The 8,133-nt window shown below is 43.4% G+C and overlaps 1 protein-coding gene across 9 annotated transcripts in view; it reads right to left on the bottom strand.

The window, feature by feature from the left end:
- The window catches only part of PLCB4 (phospholipase C beta 4), a 185,322-nt gene that overhangs the window by 93,319 nt on the left and 83,870 nt on the right, over positions 1-8,133 (bottom strand). Inside the window, exon 1 of one of the 9 annotated variants that reach the window (XM_015620530.1) lies at positions 6,506-6,510. The exons of the other annotated variants lie outside the window; for them this stretch is intronic. The gene's annotated coding sequence lies outside the window, so the exon portion shown is untranslated. Of the gene's footprint in view, positions 1-6,505; positions 6,511-8,133 lie in introns of those variants that run through there. 9 annotated transcript variants of the gene reach the window in all.

The following is an 8,133-nucleotide window of genomic DNA, read 5'->3' as shown; positions in this document are numbered from 1 at the left end:
CCCTTCCCTTCCCTTCCTCCCTCTTGTTTTCATCTCCCTTTATCATCACCCCTGAGTCACATCTCAAAGGTAGGGAACGCAGGCAGGGCATTATCAGCTGGTTGGAATGGAAATTATCCTCTGTCCTCCTGCCCAGGCCAGCAGTAAATCCAACCCCTGGGTAGGAGAAATTTCTAGGCACAGCTTTTTTTCCTGCTCACTTCTGTGACAGGCCCAGGCTCCAGTAAGCACAGCAGCAGAGCTGTGAGCTGCCCTTGCTGAAGTGTGGCTGGAGCAGACTGCAGCTCCCCATGGAGATTTTAGTTGGCTGTTTTCATTTTATTCTTCTGCCAAGATTTCAAGTTCACATCTCAAAAAAAACCTCCCAGTCAGTATCAGGAAAAGAAACTATATGGGGCTCACAGCGTGTACTTCAACACTCCTGTGCAAAAAGCAGATCTGGGAATCAGAATGTCATTTAATGATGGGGAAAAAATAATAACTGCCTGGCCTAAGCCCTGTTGTAGAAGTTTAACTTGTCTATTTTTCTCATCCCCAGTCCCTCTGCCTGTTATATGCAAAACCAACATTCATCATCAATTGCTCAGGAAAAACACATCCCCTTTGGGGTAGGTAGGAGTCAAAGGATCCGTGCTGCAGTTGGGGGTAAGCCAAACAGCTCTGGAGTCCTGGGTGGGCATTTTGCTATTTCCCATTTTCCTATTCCTCCCTCTAAAGAATGAGGCTAGCAAGACTTGTCTTAATTACAGAATTAGTGATGGTAAGTACCCCTTTGATCACCAATAACACCCCATGCTAGCTCATTAACAAAGTGGGCATTTTGCAGGAGATGAGACTGCCCTGGCTCTAAACACAGTGTATCACAACTAGGCAAGGCTGAAAATAAACTGCTGCCTATAACTTGGAAATCCAAAAGCCCTCTTTCCAGCAGGATAAATATGGACAGCCATGTTGGAGATACACAAGGCTATCACTTATTTATATCTTTAATTTTGTAGAGAAGCAAGAAGGAAAGCAACTGGTTAACTTACCCTGAACTTTTAGTTATTATTCCTTCATTATGGTAGGTAGGTGGCAGAGTAAGCATTTCTTGTCAATGTGTTTCAGCCACATTTCTTTCTTTTAAAATGGTTATTCTGCCACTGCCCAAAAGCTCAGAAAACAACAGGAAAGATTGTGCAGAAAATGTGATCAAGGATAAAGAAAAAATATTCCCAATCCTTTAGCTGGTAAATTCATAGTTAACCACAAGCTGAAAATGGGAATGCATAAAACATGGCATCACAGCCTCTTTCACTAATCCCTGCCTCAGAGAACCCGTGCAATCTGCATATTCATTTCTACTAATCAAATATTAAAACAACTCTCTTGACATTGTGCTCTGTTTCCTGTCACAGCAGTCGCTATCGAACTGACAGCTGTTGTCTCTTTGGGGTGAAGGGAGGCTGCCTGAGACTACTCAGAGCTTCATCTGATAAAACAGTTCAGAGTGCTAATCCAGTCATTATTGAGGCATTCAGCTGTTTACATTACTTCAGAACAGCACCCCTCAAATGTCACTCTGAATACTTAGTGTATGGCTTGTTGAAGAAATGGGGTAAAACCAGGAGTGTCAGCTATTAAAGAGTGGGTGGGAGAGTGCTCCAAGCCAGCAACCTCTCCAAATCTTCCTGCTGGATGCATTTTGGTTTGTCCAATTATGCATTTTATATATATATATATATATATATATATTTCTGAAGGAAAGGCATCTCAATTTTTGGTTGCTCTAAGTGGATGATTTGACAGAGTATTCCTAAAGGGATAAAAATAAAAGTGTTGCTATGTAACCTATTTGTCCAGTATGGAGATGGAAAGGAGAGCCAGCCCGCCAGTCAGGAGTGCTGGTATGGCCTGCTGGCCCACACAGCCCTTTTGGAACACTTCTTTGACAGCTCCCAGTAAACAGCAAGATCTACAGCATGCTGAGAAATCCCACTTATTCAGATTTTTCTGGAGGTGACACCAGAGTCAGGGGACTCAATTTCTCTGAATTCCTAACTTTAGGAGGTAATTTTAGTGTCAGGCAGCAAGAGGAGGAGCTGATACACCTCTCCAAGCTCCTCCTCCTCATCATCATCACTGTTCTTTCCTGTCACCTGCTGCTGTGACCCCCACTTCTGCTGAGGAGGAAAGGGACACACAGCACAAGCATAGGATAGCTCTGTCCTCACAGGTACCTGGGGAACACACTCACACGGGCTGGGAGATAAACAGCACTTTCTCCTGGAAAAGTGAGAGCATGCAAACCATGAGGACATTCCTGACTCCAGACAACCATCAGGGTGGAAAGAAGTGAAACAGATGCATGGGGAAGAATTAAAAAGAGGAGGAAGGAACTAACAACAGGAAAAGATACAGGAAGCAAGGATGAGGTGTCTGGCAGTGATCTTGGGCTGAGACACCCATGACGAAGTGCCTGAGCAGACCAACACAGCTAAAATCCAAAGGGAAGATGGCCACATTTTCACCATGCTAGAAAAGAACAGCAGATAGCTTGGGAAAGCTGAAACGGAAATTATTTGGGATAGCACAGGCAAGGCTATTTTTAGAGATTATTCCAAGTATGAAGCTGAGTTACTGCAATATGACTGGAAAGGAAGGAACTGGGTGGAATATACAGCAAGAAAGACCAACAAAACAAAACACTGGGGGTCTGCATGTGTGGATGAAAAAGACAGAAGTGGCAAGAACACCACCAATATTCCAGGCAAGGGTAGAGGGAGGCATTTATTGTGGCAGCTCAGGAGTGGGGATGGCAGGGCTCCTGGAGGTGAGGAGCTCAGTACTGCCCCAGACAGAGCAGTATTGCAGACAGACCAACAGAAGAACGGGGAAGAAGCCTGGAAAGGTGAAAAAACTAATTCTAGACATGAGGGCGGAGGTCAAAGAAAGAGCAGACTGTTTGGAAGCCATCAAAAGCAGTGGGAATCAACAGATATAACCAGTTACATCATAGAAATTGATAAAGGGACCCTTGCAGAGACAGAGAGAAAATGTTTTGCCATTTGCACTGGCTGGATGAACTGAAGTGTTCTCAAGTGGTGCTTAACTACGGCTGCCACCATCCACTCTGGCCTCCTACAGCTCAGTAACAAGTGGCACACAGGCTCAGGAAAGGCAGGCACCATCAAAATAAAGAGCAGCGTCACACCCAAAGCACAGCAGAACCCGTAGAAAGTGAAGGTAACATTTTTACATGTCTAAAACCAGCCTTGTCTTCATCACTGTTAAACATTTCCAGCATAATAATTACCACTGCAAAGAATAAGAACTTGAGCCCAGCAGGCTTTTCCCATAAGAAAACTGGTCAGCTAGTTCAGACTGCTTTTTTTTCCTGTCACATACCTATTAAATGCTTCAGACTGTTTAATGTGATAAAAATGTCTAGACTGGTTTTTGACTGAAAGCTTAAGGAAGAGTGTTCTTTGCCCTTGGCTAGCAAACCCCTTGTAAGCACAATAATGTGAATGCTGTCCTTCTGCAGCCCACACTTTCTGCATACATCCATAAATCCATTGCAGGCATCTTCAAAAATCTTGAGATTTGAGAGACCAGCCTAGCCACAGAAATATGAAGCACATAGGTACAATATAGTATATATGTAAATATAGTGTTTCTTCACAAGGAAAAATCTGCAGTTTATAATCAAAGTACAGGCATTGCTGAGGAGAAGATGTCAGCACCTCTCACAACCCAGTTAACAAAACCCCCCCAAAAATATTCTGAAATTTATGCTGAATATGCTGAAATTGATGAAGAGCAAACCACTTTGCTGAAACAGGCAGTAGAGTTTAGGCAAGGATTCCCAATGGGCACATTAAGAAAAGCTTTGCCACATGTGAGTCAGTGCATTCAATGCTTTGTGGTCCCAAGCTGCCCTCAGTCTCCAGCAGCTGTTTATTTTTGTGTGACAAAACTTCTAACATAATTATAATCACTCTAAACTTAGATGCAAGTACACAGTTTATACTAAAAATACCTCTGCCAGTGAAATTACCCAGCTCAACTGGTCCACACCCTCCAGCCCTTTCTTTTTAGGGGCTGTAGATCTGCATCTGTGCACTGGGCAGTGGTCAAGGAACAGGTGCAATCTGATTCTTGTCAGCATGTGTGATTTGCATGCTGGAAAATCAGCTGCATACCATGGAAAAAGCCTGAGAAGAAACACTATCCCTGGACACCTCTCATCGTGGCCAGCTCCTGTAGGAAATAAAACTTTCCAAAAGAATTAATGGACAATGTGGTGTGACAGCAACATCACTCTGGCCCGGTCACAACTGGACTGATGAATCATGTATCAAAGCCCCACTTCCCACCTTCCTGTACCCTATTTGTTCCCAAAGCAGTCCTAACATCCTGAGGATAATTTTTTGTTTAAAATGCTCTTAATCCCCCTCCAAGACCCAAATTAACTCTTGTTCTTTGTGATTGCACCATAAAGTGCACTGCCAGTCAAAGGAGCTGAAAAAGAAACAGGCCACACTCTGCAGGAAAACAGCTCAGGGCTTGGGAATATCTATGAGAAGGTTGTTCCAAGGAAAATGGCAGTTTTTCCACATCAAAAAAACATGGGCAAAGATATTTGTACAGCAGAGGTTTGGACACATCTCTGAGCATTTTTGGTTTCCATTCTTGTTAAGAAACAACTTTTCCTGAGCAAATCAGAATATTAATCTCTGTTGAAAGCAAGAAAGTGGTTTTTCAGCATCACTAGGAAAGATGATTTTATTGGTTTTGGAGCACTTGGATACTATACAACTACACTATAGAGTGGAGAACAGACCAAACAAGATATCACTCCCTAAAATGAATCTTCTAACTACTTTCTACATTGTGAAGTAACTACTTCACAATGTAAAAATTGAAAGCTTGAACCAGGGAAGTTGCACACTGTGGGTTTGTTGTTTGCTTGCTTTCTTAAACATTAATATAGGGTTCAGATCAATAAATCTTGCCTTTTGTCTGCACACTGTCCTGCATTCTTGGTTTCTGTACAGCCCTCATCCATGTCAGAGGGTGCTTTGCAGTCATGGCATGGCTGAATTAAATCCATTCTTTGCTCCATATATGCTTGTTTTCTTTGGGCATCTGAGTGAAATGGCACATGGAAGGAAAAGGGACTAAGCCCAGGTGGTGTTTCTCTGGAAAGCTCCTTGGCATCTCCAGGAACACTGAGAGTGGTCTGTAAGTTTTTTAAGCTGAGCAGCTGGCAGCAGCCCCCTGAAGGCAGGCAACCGGGCTGTGCTAGCTGAGATACCAGGTTGTTGGCAAGGCTTTTTTGGACAGAAGATAAAAGCAGAACAGGGAATGGAGAGGCTATTGCTTCTCCTGAAACAGAAGTGACTGGCACGAAAACAGAAATAACAGATTTCATAGTAACAGCTTTCCCTTCTAAGTTGTATTCCTGCTGTTTTCTCAAAATCTCAATAGCATGGGCTCATTAAGGGTTAATGAATAATACTGCTCATTGCTGTATGCAAACTAACAAGCAGAAAGATCAGTGTGAGAGAAAGTGTGACCTGACTGAGCCCACCCCTGAGTGTTCTTGATTAAGCACATTAAGGGCACAGATCAGCTCTGTAAACAGGCAGGGCAGTGGACACTAGTGTCCCCAAGCTGTTACCAGTGTATGCTGGACAGGATCCCTGATCAGGGAATAAGGTTTCTCCCTGCAGAAACCCCATGCAAATGCAGCACACAGCTGCTTGCTCAGAGTGCCAGCAAAACTGAGCCCCTTTGGAGCCATCACGGGCAAGGAAAGGAAGCAATCCAACTCTCTCTCACCGAAAAGAGCAGTCCTAACCCCTGGCTTCTGCTTCCTTTGTGATAATCCCATTCCTGCTAGCCTGAATGATCCCATCTCAGCAGGGTCACAGCTGTACAGGGGTGGAAAGCTCTCGTTACTTTCTGCTGGTTTTGTGCAGTGACCAGGTCACACAGGACTCACGTTGAGACCAGCACAAAGGACAGACTGGCAGCACAGACAGAACCAAGAACAGCGAATTTCGGGTGGCAGCAAATCGCATCTCGCACATGCTGATGGGAAAGACCACCAAGATTTTGAAAACTGACTGACTTAGAGAAAAATTTCTATCACCTTTGATACTCTGCAGCCCATTTTGCCAGGACTCTTGGTCTAATCTCCCAATCCAAAAGCAACTTTGCCACTTAAATTTACACCATACTGAAAACTTGACTTTAAAACCCGCTTACAAAGCCATTCAGGAACTTGCTGAATGTAATGTTAAAAAGCAAACCCACAGCCTACCACAGCTGGCAAGCTGAAACATTTTCAAGAGCCTATTTTTTTTTTATTTATTAATAAATCCCATGATTTATTAAGAAACTGAACACAAAGAAACAACAGAACTATTAAGCAGAATGAAGATGGAAAAATTTTATTCTTTGTTTTTGAAGCTGTGGTTGAACAACCACCTGATCTTAAAGTTCAGGATGGCAATACTTGAAAATCAGGTTGATTACAAGATCCTACAGGTATTGGATGTGGTAAGCAGGGAAGCCCTGCTTTTCACTGGAAATCTAAATTCACACACAAGATAAGGAGGAATAAGTTATTCAGGCAAACCGATCACTGTGGCAGAACTAGCAGATCTCAGAAACAAAGGCTGCTCTTTTCAAGCTGTGTAATGGACAGTACTTCATTACAATTAAAGAAATCACACTTCTTTTTGCATTCAGATCTGGTCCTGACAGGCAGAAGGTAACATTATCTCTATCCAAATCTGCCTTTCTCAATTGTGGCTGTGTTTTGGAGCAGAAGTACAAAACCAGGAAAGAAAGCAGGTTGATACACCAAGATCAAAACTACCTGATCCGAAGCTGACAGAAAGGCACAGCTGTAAATACGAGCCCCAGCCGTGCTCCCTGAACCCCTCTGTATGTGCCACAAACTGAACTTAAGCTCCACCAGGCAATTCCATCAGCAATACGACACTGCAGAGCAAATCCACCCACTCTGCAATCACACCTGCAGCTGGAGTCAAGGCATGCCCACACAGACCTGCTTTACCAGTGTACTCAATATTGTTTACAAAAATATTCTTTAAAAAAGTGCTACATCTTTAAAATTTCAGTCAATGTTTTAAACAAGAAAACAAACAAAAAGTATAAAAATTAAGGGGATTTTTGTTTGGTTTGTTTTTCATACATGGGTCTTAAAAGACTTCCCTTTTCTCTCTGCATCAAGAGTACAGAGAATTCTTGGAGAATGTGATGCCTCAATCCACCATTCTGTTCACACACAGAAATCCTCTGGCATGAATTAAGTGGTGTTTCCAGCTGGAACTGGGTGGTCCCTGAGTACCAACACTGGTCAAAGACCAGGTGTACATGAGACAGGAGCTGGTAGCAGGGAAGCAGCAGCTCAGGAATGTTTCATTCAAGCCTTCAGCTGCACATTTAGGCTGTGCAGATGTGTGAGCCAGCTCTGAGCTGGCTGTGCTTCACCTGCTTCTGGGGTGTCAGAACCACCTCACTGTGCTGGGTGATTTAGTCAGCTCCTCAGGCACACACAGCTCCCTGTTACTACAGCCAGGCTGCTCCCAGTTCATTTATAGTGCTTGCAGAGATCCAGGGAATTTCTAGCCATTGTGGTATGTAGGGCAGCCATACCTTCTGCTGCACCACTCGTGTGAACGCTGCTTTGCAGTGCATTTACAGCCACCCAAAACAGGTTGGCTGAAAGCCTTAAGATATCACAAGGCAATCAGAGATGATTTTAGACTGCACTAATATCCTCCAAGACTCTCCAGTAACATTTGTATTTGTTCAGAAGAACAGTCTGCAGATACTGAAACCTCCATAAATCACTTGGTATGAGCAGTGTTGCCCGAATACTGATTATGTGATGTAAAATGAGTACCTGCTCCTGTGTAACAGAGCAAGACACTGAAAACACAGCTCTCTAATAGATTTCTGTCTTCCAACTATGAGCCCCTCCAGGCAGGTGCACTGCAAGGTGAGATTACTGCAGCCAAAGCATGGGTGAAATCCAAACCCTGGGTTTGTACTCCAGCCTTTAAAATTGAAAGTTTTCTTCAATAAATCCATTGTTTAAGGATTAAGTTGAAA

The sequence above is a fragment of the Parus major genome, chromosome 3, assembly GCF_001522545.3.
Source record: "Parus major isolate Abel chromosome 3, Parus_major1.1, whole genome shotgun sequence".
Taxonomy (NCBI): Eukaryota; Metazoa; Chordata; class Aves; order Passeriformes; family Paridae; genus Parus; species Parus major.
Note: the sequence above shows the minus strand (reverse complement) of the source record. Positions and strands in the feature narration are given on the sequence as shown.